Here is a 19,919-nt window from a genome sequence, read left to right on the forward strand (position 1 = left end):
CTGGGCAGAGGGAACAGCATGCACTAAGCCACGTGGCAGGGAGGAACTGGCGGGAACGAGTTACTGGGGGTAACGGGATCCAGGGATGTTCTCAGAGGCATCTTCTGAACCAGGGCTCAGTACACACTCCAACGTGGCAGGTGTTACTGAATTCTGCCGTAGGGAGGTTCAAGCCCATGCTGTTTTATGAAGACATTTCTATTAGATTTTCCTTCGACTTGCACTCTCAAATAATAAACTGAATGCTGCTTAATTTAATTTTCAGGTTGGTGAAGCTTTTTTTCCTGTTGCTAATTTAAGTCACTTAAAGTGATTTTTGATTAATCTGGGATAGGGAATTTTGTCTTTCTTAATTGAAAATATTTTTGAACCAGTAGAATACTGAACCAAACTATTCAGGAAACCGCAGGCCCAGAGCCAAAGAAATCTTTTGTTTGTTTATTTTTGCTTTTTAGGGCCACACCCATGGCATATGGAGGTTCCCAGGCTAGTGGTCCAATTGGAGCTACAGCTGCCGGCCTACGCCACAGCCACAGCAACGCAGGATCCGAGCCATGTCTGTGACCTACACCACAGCTCATGACAACGCTGGATCCTTAACCCACTGATCGAGGCCAGGGATCGAACCTGTAACCTCATGGTTCCTAGTCAGATTTGGTTCCGCTGTGCTACGATGAGAACTCCAGGGAAGTCTTTTTTATTTTCCTTTTTAAAAATCCCAGGAGTTCCCGCTGTCGGGCAGTGGGTTGAGAATTTAACTGCAGTGGCTTGGGTCACTGCAGAGGTGTGGGTTCGCTCCCTGTCCTGGTGCAGTGGCTTAAAAAAAAATCTGACTGTTGCCCTGTAGGTCACAGCTGTGGCTCGGATTCAATCCCTGGCTCTACAACTTCCATGTGCTGCAGTTTCAGCCAAAAAAAAGAAAGCTTCTTGGTGTGGAGTGTGTGACTCCAGGAAGCACCACTCTGTGTTTGTACAGAGTTCCCTCCCGTTCATCCTTCCCAGCTGCCTGGAGCTGACGGAGGGAGGGAAGTGATCTCTGAGAATGATACCTTAACTGCCTCTGCCACTTCGTCTGAAACCATAAAGTAGGGATAAGGAGTCAGAGCTGAACTCATGGGGACCTTGAAAGGAAAGACTGAGCTTAAGGTGTTAAGTAAAGACAGACCGTCTTGGGAGTTCCCGTCGTGGCTCAGCGGAAACGAATCTCACTAGCAACCATGAAGACGGAGGTTTGATCCCTGGCCTTGCCCAGTGGGTGAAAGACCTGGTGTGTCGGTGAGCTGTGGTGTAGGTTGCAGATGTGGCTCGGATCTGGGGTGGCTGCGGCTATGGTGTAGGCCTTCAGCTCCAGCTCCAGTTCCTAGCCTGGGAACCTCCATAAGCCATGGGTGTGGCCCTAAAAAAAAGAGAAGAAAGATTGTCTTGTGTCATCGGGAAGATGAATTCCTGAGTCCCTGTGGAGGCCCAGGAATCAACAAGGAAGAGGCAGCAGCCGCCACAGGAGAACAAAGGGCAAAAGATGTGAACAGGTGATTTGCAGATGAGAAATCTCACGAGGCTGGCGAGTGCAGAACATCTGTAAATGCCGTTTCTTTTTTCTTTTGTCTTAGGGCTGCACCCTTGGCACACAGAGGTGCCCAGGCTAGGCGTCAAATCAGAGCTGCAGCTGCCACCCTACACCACAGCCACAGCAACGCAGGATCCAAGGTGCATCTGTGACCTACACCACAGCCCACGACAATGTCGGATCCTTAACGCACCGAGTGAGGCCAGGGATCAAACAAACCTGAGTCCTCATGGATACGGGTTGGGCCCGTTACCACTGAGCCATGATGGGAACTCCCTAAACAAAAATATTTTAACTAACTTGCCTTAACAGAGTATTTCCAAAGCATGCTACTTGACATTTACGGAAATAACTCTTTCCACATTGTGATAGCGTTGGTTTGTATCATATGTAATTACAATTTAGAATTATTATAATATGTGTACTATTGACATGAACAGGGTGGGGACAAATGTAACTAACTCTTGGTGAGCACACACATCGACTGGTGAAGGCAGAGGTGTGTCCCTGTAACACGGTCGTCTCCTAGTCTGAGAATTACGGTAGTCCACTAGCTTCGAGGATTCAGCCTGTGCTTGGAAAAACAGAATAAACTGAGGGCCAGTTATTTCCGAGAGTCAGTTCAGGGAAAGTCATTTCAGAGGGCTTCTCCTCAAAGACCTGCATGAAAGAGTCGAGAATGCCCAGCTGCCTCGACTGCATTTAAGGATATAATGAATGAAACATCTTGATGTTTTATCCTCACCACAGTATTTCTACCGAAGGAGAACTGAAAAAGAGCTACTATCATCATGTTTTTGAAGAATATTTAACGATAGTGGAAGAGATTTTAATTATAATAGGAAGCAAAAGAACTTATGAAACAAATGTTACATGCAATGCGACCCCACATATGTTAAAAAATGTACTTAATTATAGGAAAAGATGAAAAATATGTCACAATGTTTCTAAACGACAGCTATGTCTATTAGGATTATGGCTGACTTTCATTTTTTTTTTATTTTACATGGTTTTTTTTAACATTTTTATAATGACCATGTGTTATCTGCACAATCAGAAGAAGTATTATTTTGTAAAAGATGAGGAATTCTTCACTGTCAGATGACAATACTGTAGTGTCCTCTTAGGTTGTAATAAAAACCCTTCCAGGGTTTGGGCATTTCCTACCAATTTCTTATGCCTTTTAAGGAACCAAGCAAACTGTAGTAGTTTCTGCCATTTGGTAAATTACATTAATGATTATGACAGCCATAATTATAAAGCCTTTACCAAGCTATTTGACGGCTGTCTGTTTAATTTAATAATAATAGCTATTTAGAGATATTAGTACTTATTTAATATTTATTTCATCATGATAAAGATCTTAGGGAGTTATAAGTGAAGCTCAGGCCGCTTTCACGTGTGTCCCCTTCACAACCACGCAACTCTTCATTTTGGCTAAAGGCATAAGCTCCACTGTGGAGAAGTCACAATTCTTGTCAAACCAGAAATCATTGAAGATCGTTGTTTCACTCTTTGTCCTCATTTCCTTGCACAGGCTAGAGTTTGCTGACAGTTGTCAGCGTTACACGCCCAATTCCCAGGTCGGTGGCAGGGGCTTTGAAAAATAAGCTTCAGCACATCCCATGGTTTCTAAGGCAACTGTCTCCCCTGGTCACTGGGTCCTTCCTTGTCAGTTCCCTTGGACCAGCAGTTTTTGTTCTTTCCTGGGTCACGAGATCCTCGGTCATCTGGTGTAAACACTGGAATTTCTCTAAGTTCTCCGGTCACCAAATCTGACTCCTCCCTCCAGTCTGTCGCCCAGCCACTGACGCGCTTTCAGCCAAGGCTCGCACATCCGTCTTCTCCTCCCATCCCGGTCGCAGCTCAGGCACCTGCCAGCTCACCTCTGGCCAAACCAGTAGCCTCCAAACTGGTCTCCCTCACTCCAGGCTTCTTGCGCTCACACACTGGGGTCATTTTCTTGAGAATAAAGCCTGACCCTGTGCCCCCCCCCCCCGAACACTACTGTTCTTTCTGCGTCCCTCCCGTCACCTTCTGCGGCCAGGGAATGTGGTCGTGGTCCAGCAGCCTGCAACAGCACAGCCAGGCTGGGAGGGCCAGAGGCTGAGAGCACACTGCACAGGCTGAGGAGCAAGGATGCTTTGGACCCCCCCCCTCCGAACCATGACAGGTTGCTTGGCCAAGTTTCGACGAGAAGGACCATTTTCTGGGAGTCGTCATGCGTCTGTCCAAGGACAGATCTACTGATCCTTCAGAAGCAGGGCTCAGGCCCAGGAACGGGCACCTCTGTGGTGTGTGGCCACATCTGTGAATGTGCCTGGGAGCCTCGTGGCCACAGCATGAGGAGTTTGAAGAAGGGAAGCAGGGCAGGTGACAAGAGAAGGTCAGAGGGGACCTCAGGGCCCCTGGGGAGCCTTGGGAAACACCCCAGTCCCAGCCCACCCGCTCTACTAAACAGAAGTCTCTGAGGTGGGGCCAGGGACCTGCATTCTCTCACACTCCCCCCCACCCCCACCCCCCGCCGGGCAATGCCTTGTGCCCCAGATATGACAGGGTCTCACAGATTTGGGGGTTTCAGGAAGGTTTCCGGGTGGAGCCTGGGGGTCATACGGGCCCCTCTACCTAATGCGTGGGACTGGCAGGCCACTCTCCAAACACCTTCGTCCTTGAGTTTGGGGGGATCAATTTTAAAAGCCTCTCACTGTCCACTTCCCCAGTCCGCAAAAGCGTTTCCATCTGTTTTCTCCTCGGCACCCATTACATCGAGTCCTGGGTGGAACATCCTGAATCAAGTTCAGGCTGTGGACAGGAGGGGGGGGAGGCAGGGGGAAGCTGCCAGGCCCAGCTCTTCTTCAGTGAGACACGAGGTCGCCTTAGTCCCTCTTCAGCGTCACTCGTCACGGCCCCGAAACCTTACCCACGGTTCCTGGGGCTCTTCTTGAGCCTGCGAGCCCGCCAGCATCCACTCCAGAACACGGGACGGCAGGAACGCCACCTAAAGGGGCACCTTGGCCGCTGGGAACGCCGTCTTCACGTCCCGCGCAGCTCGCGGCGGCTGGGGACCGAGGCTGTTTCCCTCTGAGTCCGGGGTCCCGGCGCCGCCCGCGGGGAGGAATCGCGCAGCATCTCGCGCGCACGCGCACTGAACACGCCGCAGGAGGACCAGGGGCGCTGGGTCCCCCCGCAGGCTGCGCCGACGTCCAGGGCCTGCGTGGGGAGGTTTCCGGGCGGCGCTGGCGCTGGCGATGCCGTGCTGGTCAGTCAGGGACAGAGCTCCAGCGCGATGGCCTTCTGCTGAGGGAGCACTTTTCTTCTTCCTCTTCTTCCTCCTCCTCCTTCCGGAGAAAAGGCAGCCCTCACGCCCATCTTTAAAAATCACATTTGGACTCACGTGTAACGCATTGTCTGTTTCAAAAAGAATAAAATGACACGGACGCCTGCGCTGTCGGGGGGAATTCTAGAACACGCGGCGCCCTTGAGGGTTTTGTGTCTCCTGGAAAGAATACGCTTGTTAGGGGTGAACCCAACTGGGCCAGGGTGTCTTCCAGAAGACAGGAGGCCCGCTTTTAGACAGGGAGCTGGGAAAACTTCATTTTGGAGCTCTCTGTGGGCAGGTGAATGAACCTGTGACTTGCGAGGGTCTGACAGCGCGGGGCTGGTGACTCTGGCAGGGGCCACTGATGAGCCCCCAGGGAAAACGGGTCGAAAGCTTTGAGCCACGTTTTAATGATGTGTAACTGTTTCCTGAGGATCAAGAGGGCATTCTAGCCCTGGGAGATGCTAAAAATACCCTGTGGGAAGACAGGAGAAAGGGAGAAAAGGAAGGAGGGATGAAGGGAAGGCGACGGCGCGCACTCAAAGCACTAAAAATACACATTCCGGTCCAGCTCAGAACAGAAGCCAAGCGGAACCCCTACCGTGGAGGGGACTCTGCAGTGATCAAGCCCCGCTCTGCCTTCCTAATTGTGTCGCCCTGAGCAGGATCATGTAACCCTTCTAAGCCTTGGTTTTCTCATCTGTAAAATGAGCCTTGCTCCGCAGGAAATGCCTGACGATCAACGGAGAAGCGCTTCTGCCTCCGTAATGATGTGAAAGGCAGATGCCAGGAGGCACGTCCTGAGAAGCTCTACGCTGTAAATTTTTCCAGTGTTCACAGCAGTTCCCTCCTCTCTGAAAGAGGACAAGAGGGAGGCATGGACTCAGCTAAGCCAGCCAATGGCAGGTCTGGATTTGAACCCAGGGGCGTCTGGCTCCTGGTCTGGGCTGGATCCCTCCCACCCCGACCGTCCTATTTAGGACAGCCCATCTTTTGACTATTTCACAGCTGAGATGCGAATTCTGACCATTTCAAAGATTTAAAAGAAGTGCAGTTGGCTAAATCCGGGCTCTGTACGATTTGGGGCTTCTAGGTGGATTTGACTCACCCAGCCCCGTTGGTTATTAATGGACATAATTGAGCCACGCCTGTACCTTGTAATCCGAGCCCCGAAAGTATAAAAATTGAATCCGGCAAGATTTTCACAGTTCAAAGTTTGCATTAGTAAAATAGGGAGACAGAAGTTTCACAGCAAAATGGCAACTTTCCAAGAAGAAAAGCCTTTATTAGCGGGGAAAACTGGCCTTTTGGGCCACTTAACGTTAGCTCTTCAAGGAAGAGCAGCTCTATAAAATTGACCTTATGTTGGGTGTGATGCTGAACAGCTGGGCTATCCTATATTTTACACCAGGGTTTAAAAATAACCACATACAGTAAGAACAGGCGCTGCCCTGGAGGGAAGGAGCCCGGGGAGCATCTGGTTTCCTCTGGGCTCGGAACTGAGGCACATCTCATCTGCTTGGGTTTCGTCTCTGGCACTTAGACGTTACCTCTCTCGTGGGCGGGAAGGTGGTTCACTGGAGACAGCGAGGCAATCCTAGCTTCTTCCAGGTGCCAGCCTGAGAAGTGTTTTCTCACACTGAGGATTGTCTTCCGGCTGGGCTGAGATGAGAGTCGTCTGGGCTCGTTTGGGAACAGGATAGGATCCCTTTAGTGCTCAGATATTTTTAGAGTACCTCCCCCACCCCAGCTTTTCAGGAGTCCTTCAGGGATCCCGTGGACTGAATCCTTGTATATGTTCGGATGTTAAGGGAGGAAGTGCTCGAAACACACATCTGGAATTGACACTTTGTATCTGGTGTCTGCTCACTCAGGTGAACCGGGATTCTGATGAGCGTAGTAGCCAGGGAGCCACTCGGCGGAGAAGGAGGTTCATCGACTAGATCCAGGGCTCCGTGCGTCTGATCGCAGAGGTCCGTCCCTCTGTCTTCCTCTCTCCCACTCACGCATTCACTCACAAGTCCAGACCATCACCAGCGCTTCCCACTGTTGCCTTTCAGCCCTCACAAAACAGCTTATTAGGGAGAATTTCTCCAGAATCCACGCTGAGCTGGGTAGGCTCTTGAACATGAATCATGACAATGTGTCTGGCTGTTTACGTGATGATGAAAATTATCAAGACGAATGGAGACGAAACAGCCACCCTCTCTATTCATCGCAGAGGCGCTCGCCCTGCGATTTCTCATGTTGAGAGATTTATTGGTAATTACCGCAGCAGATAAGCAGTCCTGGAGGAAATAAACGTTTTCAAGATTGAGGTGCTTCTGTACCGGAGGGAACCGGGATGTGTCATTAACTCTGCGTTAGAAGGAAGGAAGGAACGCAAAAAATGCACAAGCATTTAGAAAAATAGTCATCAGCATGTGTGGATTATAATTTTTTTTTTTTTTTGACTGTGCCTTTGGAATGAGGAAGTTCCAGAGCCAGGGATTGAACCCATGTGATAGCAGCAACCTGAATCACAGCAGCGACAATGCCAGATCCTTAATTCGCTAAGCTACTGGGGAGCACCTGTGTTTATTATCTTAACCAGAGTGTAAATTTTCCTTCCATCACATGTTTCCAGGGTGATTTACACTATACTTTTTTGGGGGGGGTCTTTTTTGAGGCTTCGCCCACAGCATATGAAAATTCCCAGGCTAGGGGTTGAATCGGAGCTGCAGCTGCCGGCCTACACCACAGCCACAGCAATGACGGATCCAAGCCGAGACCACAACCTACACCACAGCTTACAGCAACACTGGATCCTTAACCCACCACGTGGGGCCAGGGATTGAACCTGCATCCTCATGGATGCTAGTCAGGTTTGTTACTGCTGAGTCACAATGGGAACTCCATACACTATACTTTCATATTTCACATTGGGGGTGGGGGGAAGTGTGTCGTGGGTGGTGGGGGCATATCTTAGCAAAATGTGTTTGGGCTTTTTTTTTAACCAATAAGTGGAGTGCATGGGACCTGGGCACAAACCATGCATACTTGCTGCCGCCAAAATAAATTTCCTTTTGATTTATCTAATCAGCCTAAAGATTTGGACACAAGCCAAGATTAAACCTTTGAGTTTAAGGAGTTCCCTAGTAGCCTAGCAGTTAAGGACCTGGCAATGTCATTGCTGTGTCTCAGATTTGATCCCTGGCACTTGAACTTCATGCCTCGGGTGTGGCAAAACAAACAACAAACAAAAAACTCATCAAAAACCAAAAAAACTTTGAGTTTAGGCTATGTTTTTATTTTTATTTATTTACTTATTTAATTTTTAATTTTTATTTTTGTCTTTTTGCCTTTTCGAGGGCCGCTTCCCATGGCATATGGAGGTTCCCAGGCTAGGGGTCGAATCGGAGCCGTAGTCACCGGCCTATGCCAGAGCCACAGCAATGCGGGATCTGAGCTGCGTCTGCAACCTGCACCACAGCTCACGGCAACGCCGGATCCTGAACCCACTGAGCAAGGGCAGGGATCGAACCCGCAACCTCATGGTTCCTAGTCGGATTCGTTAACCTCTGCACCACGAAGGGAATTCCAGGATATGTTTTTAAACACTGATAGATATCACCTCAATGAATAGATAATGGGGATGCATTTGTTAACAAAGGTGAGATGCTGACTGTCCACTGTCCTGGCTCAAAGGATGACTGGCTCAGAATCCAGGCTCAGGTCTGCTGCAGACCTACAGAGACCCAGTCGGTATTCTTGGCCTGTTTCATAAACGTTCAATTAATAGAAGTCTATTAATGGTCTGTCTTTTGTTTTGTTTTTTAGGGTCGCACCTGCAGCACACAGACATTCCCAGACTGGGGTTTAATGGGAGCTGCAGCTGCTGGCTTACACCACAGACACAGCCACTTGGGATCCGAGCTTCATCTTCAACCTACACCACAGCTCACGGCAACGCCGGATCCTTAACCCACCGAGCAAGGTCACATCCTCATGGATACCAGCTGGGCTCGTTACCGCCGAGCCACAATGGGGACTCCATTAAGGATCTTTTATGCGACATCAATGGCCAAGCTGGGAATTTGGGGTGTAATTTCTGCAGTTCACCGGGAGTGATTCCCGACGGATGGTTGTTGTGTTGGAAGAGAAAGGGCAGAAATGAGATGTTTAGAACGAAGAATAGGATAAGGTACTCAGTTTCCAGCAGGAGAACGAGAACAATTTCTTCAGCTCTCTCTGTCTCTCTTTGTGACCTAAAAAAGTTAGTGGTCAGAGACGAGAGGCCGCAGAGCAAGGGCTCCTCAGCTGTCTTCCACCCGAGCAGTTTGTCAGTCCCCAAAGTGGTGCAAAGTGTGTTCTTTGCATATGAACCAAACCTGACAATGAGAAAGGGAGACCAGAGGTCCAGCCCGTGTTTGCACATTTCAGGGCCGAAGTGACCTGGCTGGATGCTCACCTGCATCTGGGGCAGGAAGCAGCCTGCGTGGGGGAGGGACTGAGTTGACTGTGCAGGAGTGGACTGGACAGGCAGTGTGCGAATCCACTGGGTCGGAACAGCTTCTTTGACACCATCGGCTGCAAAGACCCAACCAGGATGTCATTCTCCAGTGATTTGAGCTGTGGCATTCCTTCCTCCACTCGTAGACAGTTTCAGAAAAACGTGCCACTCCCCGCCTGCACGAACACCGGGCCGTGCTGTCACCAGAGAGCGCTGATCTGAGCATCAGGAGAACAGAATCCTCAGGTCCGCAGCTCACTCGCTGTGACTGGCCGTGGCCTCGTCCCCTCAGCTGTCAAAGGAGGAGGTGGACTCTGGAAGCTGTAGGTCTCATCGCCCAGCGTTCTACCTGGTCTTAGGGTCCCTGAACGGCCCCCGCCCCGCTCCCCAGCTTTCCCACGGTCCCTTGCTCCTGTCGCCAAAGGCACCCGGCCCCTTCTCTGCCCCTGTGCCCTCCATGGCACCGACTCCTCCTTTCTCGACCTTTCTGAGATCCGCCCTGGGGCAGCCCCCTCCCAAGCCGCCCCCAGAACTGCTGGGATAGCTTCATACATTTATCACCAAATCCAGGTTTTATCCAACACAAAGATTCAAGGCCACAAATGGGTCTGGGATTCGCTGACTTCGGGGTCTCGGAGGAGCACGGCGGCTGGCTCTCTCCCTGGAGCTCTACCCAAGAAGCCAGGGGACAGCAGATGGAGCCCGGACTGGAGAGCGGAAATTGGGCGCCACCTCCGGCGCAGCGGGGTCCAGGGGGGAGAGCCCGGCTGCTGGGGAGCGGGTTGCGGGAGAGCGTTGGCGTTACAGTGTCGCCCTGTCCCCTTCTCTTCTCCAACTTTGCTCACTCTTTTTTTTGGGGGGGGGGGCGTTAAGAACAGTAACAGCCGCAGCTTGGAGCCAAAGGTGAGGAGGTGCATTAGGACGTCCCAGAGCCTGGCTGGGGCGAGGCGTCAAGGAGTGACGGCCGCGGAGAGATCAGGAATGCCCTGAACCCTGCCTGTGCTCCGCTGGCCGCGCCCAGCCGGTGGGGCCGATCGCTGACGATGGAAGCGCCCACGTGGGATCTTTACCTGCTGCAAATGGGGGAGGGGCTGTCGAACCCAGGAGATCCTTCCAAACCCCTAGCCCTACTGCTCATTCCTAAATTTAGGAAGAGGCTCAAAAGCTAGGACTCTGGCTTAAAAAAAAAACAAAAAAAACCCTGATTTACTAATTTATATAAAACGAAATTGACTGGCGTTTTGACAAATGGGTACGTTTTGTAACCACTAATATAATCAAGATATGGAATAATTACATCACTTCAAAAAGCTCATTAATGACCCATTACAGAATCCCCCTCCCCTCCCCCTCCCTCTCAGACCCCACAGTTAGATCCCCTCTTTATAGTTTTGCCTTTGCTGAAATTCTACAATTTCATACAAATAGGATCAGATGACATGGCTCCTTTGGGGTCTGGCTTCTTTCACTGAGCGTGATACGTCTGAGATTCCTCAGCGAGGGGATGGGTGCTTTGTTTCTTTTCATTGCTGAGGGGTCTTGCGTTGTATGGATGCACTAGAATTTGACTAGCCATTCAGTTGACAGACTTTGGAGTGGTTTACCAGTTTTGGGCTATTACAAATATGTTATATGCAATGTTTTCTCTTTTGCAGGGGGTGGAGGGTTAAATATCTAGGAGCCAGAAAGCTGGGTCATACAGAAAATATAGGTTTACCTTTGGAGTTTCGGCTGTGGCCCTGTGGGTTAAGGATCTGGCATTGCAGCAGCTGTGGTGTTGGTTGCAGCTGCAGCTTGGATTTGATCCCCTGCCTGGGAACTTCCATGTGCAGGTGCATGCCAAAAAAAAAAAAAAAAAAAAAAAAAAGGTTTAACTTAAGGGACTGTACCATTTTGCAGTGTCAGCAGCAACGTTTGAGAGTTCCAGTTGCTCCATATCCTGGTCAACACTTGGGATGGTCCTTTTTGTTTTGTTTTGAACTTTACATATGTTATAGCATTATTAGTATCTTTGTAGTTTTTTTATTACTCAAATGAATTTATCACATCTGTAGTTGTATAATGACCATAACAATCCAATTTCACAGGATTTCCATCCCACAACCCAAGCACATCCCCCCCGCCCCCCACACTGTCTCCTCCAGAGACCATAAGTTTTTCAATGTCTATGAGTCAGCATCTGTTCTGCAAGGAAGTTCAGTCTGTCCTTTTTTCAGATTCCACATGTCAGTGAAAGCATTTGATTTTGGTGTCTCACTGTCTGACTGACTTCGCTTAGCATGATAATTTCTAGGTCCATCCATGTTGCTAAAAATGCTGGTATTTCGTTCCTTTTAATGGCTGAGTAATATTCCATTGTGTATATGTACCACATCTTCTTGATCCACTCCTCTGTCAATGGACATTTAGGTTGTTACAGTATATCTGTAGTTTTAATTTGTGTTCCCTTATGACTAGTAATCTAATGTTGAATATCTTTTTTTGTGTTTTTGTCATTGTGTATTTTGTTTGTTCAAATGTTTTCCCCATTTTTTACCTGTCGTTGTCTTATTCTTGAGTTGCAAGAATTCTTTACACGTTCGTTCTGAATACTAGTACTTTATGTCACATATGTTCTCGGTCTTTATTTTTTTAACCATGTTGTTCAAAGGTTCAAAGTTGTTGATTTTGATGAAGTCCAATTGGTCATTTTTTCTCTTACATTTATGCTTTTTTGGGAGATCATGTCTAAGACTTCTATGCCTAATTCAAGATGGCAAAGATTTCCTCCTGGAAATTTTATAGTGTTAGTTTTCACAGCTAGGTATAAGATCCATTTGGGGTTAATTTTTTATATGGAGTAAGGTAAGTGTCCCTGTTTTTCCATATGGATATCCAGTTATCCCAGCACCACTTTGTGGAAAGACTGCCCTCTCTCCATTGAAATTCCTTGGCAGCCTGGACAGAAAGCAATTGACCATATGTGTGTGGTCTATTTTTAGACTCTCTGTTCTGTTCCGTGGGTCCATATGCCTGTCTCCACACAATTACCACAGTGTCGATTACTATAGCTTTGTGGTAAGTCTTAAAATCAGTGTAAATCCTCCAATGTCGTTCTTTCTCAATTTTTTTTGTCTATTCTCGATTTTAATTTTATTTTTATTTTGGTTTTTAGGGCCACACCCACGGCATATGTAGGCTCCCAGGCTAGGGGTCAAATTGGAGCTACAGCTTCTGTCCTACACCAGAGCCATAGCAACTCGGGATCCGAGCCGCGTCTGTGACCCACACCACAGCTCACAGCAACACCAGATCCTTAACCCACTGAGCAGGGCCAGGGATCGAACCCAAAACCTCCTGGTTCCTAGTTGGATTCGTTTCCGCTGCACCACAATGGGAACTCCTATTCTAGATTTTTTAATTTCCATATATATTTTGGAACTAGATTGCTAATTTTTACTAAAAAAATTGCTGGACATCCTACTGGAATGTATTGAATCCATATATGGATGTGGGGAGAATCGGTACCACGGTAGCACTGGAGTCTTCCTGGGGTGCCCATACCTCCCTACTGAAATGATATCTTACTCCTCTCAGCCCTGTTTATAGTGTTCAGTGTCCCAATTTTCAACATCTTTTGTCAGATTGATCCCTAAATATTTCTCTTTTTTTGGTCACTAAACACATTAACATTTTTTCTTTATCTTCTAATTTATTGTTGCTAGAAAACGGCAAGGCAGGCAAATAACCACGAAGGTGCTACTTGCAGCAGCTAAAGTGACTGAAGGAATAGCCTGCATAGGATCTGAAGCACACGTTCTCAATGGGGTATTTACTGACCCCGCGGGGCAGGAAAATGTTATTCTCTTTGTGTTTTATATACATTCGTGCGTTGGCATTTAAAGAGGTGTCAGTTTAAGGGCAGTATTAAAATTTCATAGGGATGGAACAATTACAAAAAAAGCTTTTTAAAAAGTCTCCTTAGGGGGACAGCAATGAAAAAACAATTGAGAAGCACTAATTTAGAATATTCTTCGTAGCTGCTGGGATGTATGACACTAAAAATAAAAAATATATATATATTTTGCTGAGTAGTCTGGTACCTAATCCCTCTAAATTTCCTTTATTTTTATTTTATTATTATCATTATTTTTTGGCTTTTCAGGGCCACACCCATGGCACACAGAGGTTCCCAGGCTAGGAGTCAAATCGGAGCTGCAGCTGCCGGCCTACACCCCAGCCACAGCAACATCAGATCCAAGCCGCATCTGCGACCTACACCACAGCTCACAGCGACACCAGGTCCTTAACCCACGGGGTGAGGCCAGGGATCAAACCCATGTCCTCATGGATACTAATCGGGTTCGTTAACCACTGAGTCACGACGAGAACTCCCTAACACAACATTATAAAACAACTATACTTCAGTGAAAAAAATATTTTAAGGGAGTTCCCATTGTGGCTCAGCTGTGGTGTAGGCCGGCAGCTACAGCTCTGGACCTCTAGCCTGGGAACCTCCATGTGCCTCGGGTGTGGCCCCCAAAACACACACACACACACAAATTTTTTTTTAAAAAAAAGAAAGATTAATTGATACAAATTGTAATCAAAACTGAAATGTCGAGCAGCAAGAAATTTTAGGTTGGTGAGGGCTAGATTTTGTCGTACTCCTTTCGAAGGCACTGGTCTGGGTCCCGGCTTGCAGTTGAGCTCCTTGCCGAGCAGACCGGCCCTTCCCAGCCTTGCTTTCCTGGCTGACTAGGCTGCACCCAGAGCAGCCTCACGCCAGGCACAACGTGGCTTTGCTGTGGATCGGTGGCCCTTCCAAGAACTCTCCCCAGTGCCTTCTGACCTGTACGGTCTCTCGTAATTGGTGGGGTTGTGCACGTCCCACCCTGTGGGACCTCCAGGAGTCCAGGTGTAGCGCTCTCCCGCGGGGCCTTCCCTGGGGCCGGGGAGTCTGCTCGGCAAGACCCCAGGGGCCTCCTCTGTCTCCGCATCGCTGCCTCCTCTCCAGCCCTGGGAGAGGGTCCAGCCAATTCTAGACGCTTCCTCCTCCCCAATCCTGTGCCTCCCTCACCACGGGGGGAGCGGCTGCGCTTTCCCGGGTCCCCCCCCTGCCCTTGAGCCTAGAAACCAGCTCCAGGCCACGAGCTGGGGTAACCGCAGGCCTCCCTCCAAGGATCCCTTTCTCTCGGGCATCCCAGGCTCGTGCTGCCCGTTGTCCAAGGTTTGAAAACACGTGTTTAATATATTTGTTTTCTGATTTTCTAATTCTTTATGGTTAGGAGGGCAGTTATTGCTTTGACAGATGCAAGGAACGCTGAGTTCCCAGGAGCAGAGAGTGAGAAATTTAAGGACAGCGCACAGCATCCCATCACACGACAGATCACACCAGCGCAGAGCGAACAGAGCGAACAGAGCCCAACGTTTCAGTGAGCGTCTGTGTACCTTCCCGCAGCTCAGAAACGGTATTAGAACCATGAAGGTGGCTGAGGAGAAGCAACGGAAGTCACGCGGGTTTTAAAAATCAAGGATCTGCCTGCTTCCCGACGTCCTGCGGACGAGACAGCCGGGAAAACGCGGCCCGGGAACATCGTGAGGCTGGATAAAGGTTGCAACGTTTTAAAACAGCATCTCGCGTCCCTCTGCAAGCAAGTCTGGACCCGCTCCGTCGGCAAATGACGTGTTGACTCAAGTGCTGTCAGTGAAGGTGACAGGCAGGCGCCTCCTGAGGAAGCGGGCTCCCTGGGCAGGGGCCTCTGATGGCCTGAGCGCTGCCGGAGCCCCAGCCCCGGCACAGAGCCTGGACCTGGGTGCTGAGGGCCTGTGGGATGTACGTGAGGGAACGTTCTAGGGCAAACGGGGACCCAAGAGCCTGGATCGCTGGGTGTTAACAGCTTGTCATAGGAGGGTGGGCAAGATCTGGGGGCCGAGAGACCCCTGGGCCTCTTCCCGTGAAGCCAGGGCGCTCAGAGGGGTCCCATTTTTAGTAAAAGGCTTAACTTAAAAAACACCCTTGCCCGAGATGAAGGAGTCACTCAAGAAATACATCTGCTGAATGACCCCAGCAATAACCCCCTGAGAATTTCTAATCACTGGCCTTTCCTCACTTGGATCTGGTGTTGAATTTATGCCGCCTCAATGGCGAGAAACATGCGTTTATAATTAGGCATTCTTGTGCTCCAGAGTTAAGAACCTGACTGGTATCCCTGAGGATGTGAGTTTGATCCCTGGCCTTGCTCAGTGGGTTAAGGATCCAGTGTTGCCGTGGGCTGCAGTGTAGGTTGCAGATGTGGCTCAGATCCCACGTTGCTGTGGCTGTGGTGTAGGCTGGCAGGTGCAGTTCCGATTGGACCCCTAGCCTGGGAGCTTCCATATGCTGAGGGTGCGGCCCTAAAAAGACAAAATAAATGCATACATCAAATGAAATTAAAATCGTTCCAAATGTAGCAAACTTGGGTGTCAACGGAATCAAACGCGATTTCTTTCTGGTAGAAACCATCCCAGATTCGGGCCCTCAGGCCTCCACAAGGAATTCAGCCAAATAAGAGTGCACAATTTAAAAATATATGGATACATCAAAATCACGGGAAAGCAAGCTTCCCTAAATGGGAGTCGGAGGAAAAAAAACCCAAAATAGATGTATTCTCTAAAGACTTCAGACACTGGGATCATTTGAAACAAATTATAAAACAACCACAAATAATCTATTTAAAAATAAAACAGGCAGAACACTCTGACATAAATCACGGCAATTTTTCTTTTTGGATCTGTCTCCTCCGGCGAAGGAAACAAAAGCGAAAACAGGCAAATGGGACCCAATTAAACTTAAAAAGCTTTGTGCACAGCAGAGATCATTAACGAAATGAAAAGACCAGCTATTGAATGGGAGAAAATATTTGCAAGTGGTATGACCAATAAGGGGTAAATATACCCAAAGTATATACACAGGTCCTCCAGCTCAATATCAAAAAACCTCTTTCTGTGCATCCCACCTCACTCTTTCCTTCTTTCTTCTTCTTTTTTTTTTTTTTTTTTTGCCTTTTCTAGGGCCACTCCCGAGGCACATGGAGATTCCCAGGCTAGGGGTCCAATCGGAGCCGTAGCCACCGGCCTGCACCAGAGCCACAGCAAGGCGGGATCTGAGCCACGTCTGCAACCTATACCACAGCTCACAGCAACGCCGGATCCTTAACCCACTGAGCAAGGGCAGGGATCAAACCCGCAACCTCATGGTTCCTAGTCGGATTCGTTAACCACGGCGCCACAACGGGAACTCCCCACCTCACTCTTCTTAGTGCGCTTATCACTGGCTGCATGTACTCCAGCCAGTACCCTCACCAGATTATAAGCTTCATGAAAACAGAGACAGTTTCTGTGCTCGTCACCACCGCATCACTATTTATTGAATGATTAAATGAATGCATATGGGTGGGCAGTTAAATGACTGACCGTGGCAGTGTCGGAGGGTCTTACAGACGCTGCATGAAGTGAAAACATTAAGAAACGATCACGTTTAGAACGGATAAGCCATGGGGCCCTGCCGTACAGCACAGGGCGCTCTATCCAGCCTCTTGGGTTAGACCCTGACGGAAGACAGTGTGAGGAAAAAAGAATGTGTATGTGTGCATAGGAGTGGGTCCCTTTGCTGTACAGCCGGAGTTAAAGGAAAATTGTTCGTCAACTATACGTTAATTAAAAAATGTAAAAAAGCAGCAGTGGAACTTGTAGCACAATACCGTTAATGTAAGTTATACACACAAGCTTCGAGGAAATTCAGTGGGGGAAGGAAAACTTTTCAACGAATGGTGCTGGAACAACTGTATGGAAAGAACAACGAACCTCAACCCTTACGTCATATGACACATAAAAACGAACTCAAGATGGATCACAGAGTTAGACTTCAAAGCTCAAGATAGAAACCTTCTAGAAGAAAATAGAGATGAATACGTTCATGAACTTCGGGGAATACAGGCAAAGATTTCTTGGGTCATACCAGAAAGCCCCTGCCAGGAAACAAAACAAAACAAAAAAGCCTTGAGACGATAGAGTTCGTTAAAATAAAAATGTCTGCTTGTCAAAAGGCACCGTTAGGAAAATGAAAAGGCAAGTTGCAGACTAGGGAAAAGTATTTTCCTAGTATTTATAGTGCAGAAGTCTAGAATACAGATGGAACTTCTAAAATTTTTCAGTGGAAATATAAACCTGATTTTTTAAATGGGAAAGGATCTAGACTCTTTATAAAGGCAAATGGCCGGTAAGCCCATGACAACATCCCCAACTTCATAAGCCACCAGGGGAAAGGTCAGTCCGAACCGCAATGAGATGTTCTCAGCCGCCCACGAGCGCGGACCATCCACCAGCACTGCGGGCAATGGCGCGGTGCAGGATTTGGGAGCAGCATCCCAACTTCTTGTAGAGTTGAGCATGCATTTCCCCAGGGACCCCGCGATTCCACGCCGGGGTACTTATCCAGAAGAAGACTTGTGCCCCAACGTTCACAGCCGCTTCATTCCTACCAGTCAAATGTGAGTGAACCCAAGCGCTTGCCAACTGGTGGATGGACAAAGTCCACAGGCTTGCGCGATGGGACACAGCTCAGCACCGCAGAGGGGTGAACCGCAGGGGTGCCCGAAGGCAGCCAGACGTGACAGACCGTTCAGTGGGCGACTCCACTTCCAGAGCAGGAAATGAATGTGGGAAGTAGAAATCTCCACACTAGTTCTCCAGAGGGTGGGGGCTGACGAAAAAGGGACACGACGGAGCTTTCTGGGGCCAGGAGGGTCTTCCAGATCATGACTGGGACAGTTGCGCTCATGCACGCGCTGGCCAAGGATGCGTCAAGCTGCACGGATTGATCTGTGAGTCTAATGAAAGAAAATGACTATACCTGGAAATACGCACACACGTAGAATAACCCCATCCATAGCTTTCAGCATCGAGACTTCCTTGAAGACATATTTAAGCCCTTTAGAATAGGTCCTTTCTGGAGGCAGGGGATGGCATATAAAGGTATTATAAAATAATAAAAGAGAATGAAAGTTCAGGGACTGATGGAGACGGCGGGCTATGAAACGAGGAGGAAGACTAGACATAAGACCTGCTTCTGAGATGAGGGAGGGAGGGAGTTAGGCAGAGACCGGGAGACAATGTGGAAAAGGAGAAGCCTGGGGAGGAAGGAGCCCAGAGGAGAGCAGAGAGGACGGAACGCCACCCTGCAGGTCTGTCCTGTCCTCTCCCACATCCTGTCCTCAGCCCCGAGGCGGCCCTCCCTGGGGCCCAGCCTGTGTCTGTGGACTCATTGCCTGGCTGCCTGGCAGACCTGCCTACCAAACACCAGGTTTGCAGCACAGACAACTCTGATTGGGGCTCACGAGAGGAAAAGCCTGGGAGCATCTTGTTAGAGATGCTTTTGAGGAGGGGCCTCCCTGATTCCATGCAGGGCCCCCGGGAGGCCTCAGCCTGACTCAGCACAGGATCAGGCTGCGGGTTTTGCACCTGCTCCCAGCCTGTTGCTTCTGCTTCCAGAGGGCTCATCACGTGGAGATGCCATCGAGCCTCCACCAGCCCAGGGCAGCTGGGGGGCTCCTTCTGTGCCCCAGCTCTGCGCTTGAGTCCTAGACCCAAGAGTTAGAGCCTCGGATCCTCCCAGAAATCCCTCAGTGAGGCTGGCCGCTGGGTGGGGACACCAGGACACTGGGCCATGGCCCTGCCCTCAGGGAGCTGGGGGAAGAGGGACACAGAAGCTGCAAACCAGGCAGCAGATGCTGTGAGAGCCCCGGGCCGGGATCAGACACTGGGCCCAGGCTCTGGTTCCAAAAGACTCTGCAGGGCTGATCCCCCAACGGTCATGGACGTCCCTCCCCCTGTAATTAGGTTCTCAGCTCGCTGCTCATCCTCCGGAAGCCTCAGCCCTCAGGCAGCCCTGCTCCTGGGCAGCACTGTGCATTCACCACGATGCCTTTAGAGCTGGGGGGCATCGCCCGCAATGCCCATGCAGGCCTCATGTGGCAGCAGAGCACGAACGAGCCCCAGAACCGAGGGCCAGCTCAGGACATGGTCCCCATCGCCAGCCAGGTGACTCGTGGCAACTTGCCTAACCACCGTCACATGAATTGCCAATCTGTGCAATGGGGTCAGCGGAACCTTCCTTAGAGGGAGCGGGGAGGATTAAGGGGCCATGCTCTTATCGCCGCGACCCCAAGGGTGCCCAGTAACCCCGCCTCCCATTTCCCCACTTCACTGGGAGAAACTGGGCTTCTCAAGCTGGGCTTCGCAGAATCCTTCCGTAGCAGCGGCGGCTGCCTGCTCGCGGGCACAAGAAGGCTGTGTACAAGGAGGAACCCACATCTTTGGGAGAGGGGTACTGGCATCTTTTAAGCATCTGGGGAGATGGTATTTATGACTCCAATTTCTCTTTTTATTTTACCTGCAAATTACATCCTTCTCATCATCCCGTAGAGGTGAGTTTACCCCCAAACATAGTCACAGATGCTGGAAAGCAGTACTGTTATCTCTGGATAGGAAATTGATTACATTTGTTCTACAATGACCCAGAT

Source organism: Sus scrofa, chromosome 7 (genome assembly GCF_000003025.6).
Source record: "Sus scrofa isolate TJ Tabasco breed Duroc chromosome 7, Sscrofa11.1, whole genome shotgun sequence".
Taxonomy (NCBI): Eukaryota; Metazoa; Chordata; class Mammalia; order Artiodactyla; family Suidae; genus Sus; species Sus scrofa.